Here is a 2,916-nt window from a genome sequence, read left to right as displayed (position 1 = left end):
ACTTGGTTCCCATTTACTCTAATTAAAAGATAATTACACAAATTACTCATTGAATAATTAATGTTTAACTATCTAATTAATTAGGTGTATGCAACCTCACCATAAAATGTAGTCCTAACCAATTAAATTATGACACATCATTGATCTCCAATTGATTACATTTATAACCAATTGAAATCAATTGTTCATAATCACATATAGTTGGACTCAATTTGTGATAGTGCATCTCAGCCATTAAAACTTGATTTGATGATAACTTTCAATCTGGTGGTCCGATTAGGGCTTATGACCAGTTGATTTGATCGTTACAACATCAAGATCATTTTGATGAAATGAGATTAAGGATCTAATGACTAGAATCAAGATGCATATTCCCAAGGTGAAATTACCCTTTTACCCTCCAAATGAGGTTAAATGCGGGTTGCAAAATGGGGTGTCAACAGCTGAATATCATTGTTTTAAGACTATTTTTATTTTTATTTTGGATAAATTGTTTTAAGACTAAATATAGACACAAAGAGAGATTAATAATTGAAAACAAATTCTTATAAATAAAAAAAAAAAAAGTTAAAAACAAATTCATGTGATGGTTTTTGTTTACTGGATAGGTGCTGGTACTACTATAAAGTCGTCTATGCTCTCCAAAAAGGGAAGCTCTATCTTTTCCCTCAATCTCATTTAATGATTTTTTTCCAATATGCTCTCCAAAAAGTCCAAAGTACACTAACTAACCCTCTCATTCAATGATTTTTCTCCAATATCCTCTCCAAATTATACTATACTAAATTTATCTTATTTTTAATAAAGTTACAAGCTTCTTGTAAAAAAAATAAAAAATAACATGTGTTGGCCAAAATTAAACATGGTTTAGACACACAAAAATTTAGTACAATAGATCTTAAGAATAAATAAATAAACTAAACAAAACAATTACTTTAAGGAAACACCAGTTGTTTGACACATGAGGCTAAGTTTACACATTTAGAGTATCTACATCAGTTGATGCAAAAAATCTGTCCATTTTGCAAAAAAAAAAACTTGTTTTTTCTATTTTGCACACCTATTTTTACAAAACTTCCACATTAGTTTTGACGAGGTAAATAAGCACTGATGAAGCCATCTATGAGAATGATTGTCCTCATACGGACGAGAACGTCCCCAGGACGAGCAGCGCAGAAGGCCACGGTACTGACGAGGAAATTCAGTCCCTTTAATGCAGTCAACTGAACGGTTACACTTCCAACTGTACAAACCGTTTGGAGACATTGATGCCTCATTACACAGTCTTGAAGCGTTACCCAATGGAGCATTAAGACCTCCATAACTCCTCCAACGGCTAGGGACGATGAGAACAGATATAAAACCCATACACTCCCACGAAGGTAAGAGACAAGTAAGAAAGAATACTGTTTATTTTGCTCTTTTTGTTCATTTTACTTTCCTCACAAAGAAGACCCTATATTCTAACTTTGGCATCGGAGGCGTTGTGGCAGGCACCACACCGGTGTGCACAAAAGGGAAGGAGGAGGGATTAGCTCCGTCCGACGAACATCACTGACAAGTTTACACTTATCAGTTTGGCGCTGTCTGTGGGAACGACATTGTTTTCGTGTTCCGACTCGAAATAGTGGTTCCCTATTCTTGTTCTTTTCAAGATGGAGTCTAATCAAGACGCTACAACCTTGGCTCAGCAAGTTCAAACCCTTGCAGCCACCGTTGAAGAACTAACTAAGCAAAATCAAGAATTGAGATCACGGCTTCAGCAAGAGGACAATCGTTCGAAGGGAAATCAGGAAGATGAGGGGGATAGCAACAGAAGAAGTGACCATCGAAGGCCTAACACTCCCTCGAGCAAAATTCAGATATTCTTCGGGAGATGAGGAAGGAGGTGGACGAGCTAAGAAACGCCATCAAAGAGAAAACAGAGCGAAGTGTGGATCGGATGGTCCGGGCAACGGATTCACCATTCACAACAGCGGTTCTCGACTGCCCAGTGCCGTCGAAATTTCGGTTACCTCAGCTCGAGCCCTTCGACGGGTTGAAGGACCTGCAAATCATCTAAACACCTTCAAGACGACCCTGGGACTTCAACAGCCCCCAGATGAAATCTTGTGTCGCTCCTTCCCTACTACACTCAGGGGGCTACCGAGAGAGAGTTCACAAAGTTGCCAAACATCGTCAATCGATACGTTCAAGCAGTTGAGCAACGCTTTCCTACGCCACTTTATTGGAGGACAACGACCAAAGGACCGCTGATCACTTGCTCACCGTCAGGCAGGGAGAAAAAGAAACCTTGAGGTCATATGTACAACGTTTCACGAGGGAAACACTGGAAGTAGACGAAGCCGACGATATGATGCAGCTGACAACCTTCAAGGCAGGGCTGAGGTCCAGGGATCTCGTCAGTTCACTCGCAAAGACCCCTCAAAGACGATGGCTGAAATGCTCCTCAAAGCGCAGAAGTACATGAACGCCGAAGACGCATTGGCTGCTATCAAGGACGAGGATAGACCAAGGGACAAAGGAAGGAAAGAAGATGATCGCAGAGGGCAGAAGCGAGACCGTCCAGATCGTCGAATCAGTGACGGAGTCAGAAGGAAGGACGACAAAAATCCAAGAACGGTAAAATTCACCCCTCTCGTTATGCCTGTTGACAAAATTTTAGCGCAGATTAAGGACGAGCATTATCTTAAGTGGCCACGACCACTACACTCATCTCCCAACGTCCGCGACAAAAGTAAATACTGCCGATTCCATAAAGATCACGGCCACTACACTGAAGATTGTAGGGATCTCAAAGAGCAGATAGAAGAGTTGATACGGAGGGGGAAGTTGCAGAAATTCGTAAAGAAGGGGGAACACAGCAAATTCGGAGAAGAAAACAAACGCCAACAGGGGTCCTCCTCCAGGAACGAC

Source organism: Quercus suber, unplaced genomic scaffold (genome assembly GCF_002906115.3).
Source record: "Quercus suber isolate HL8 unplaced genomic scaffold, Cork oak 2.0 scaffold_219, whole genome shotgun sequence".
Taxonomy (NCBI): domain Eukaryota; kingdom Viridiplantae; phylum Streptophyta; class Magnoliopsida; order Fagales; family Fagaceae; genus Quercus; species Quercus suber.
This window is presented reverse-complemented; position numbering follows the sequence as displayed.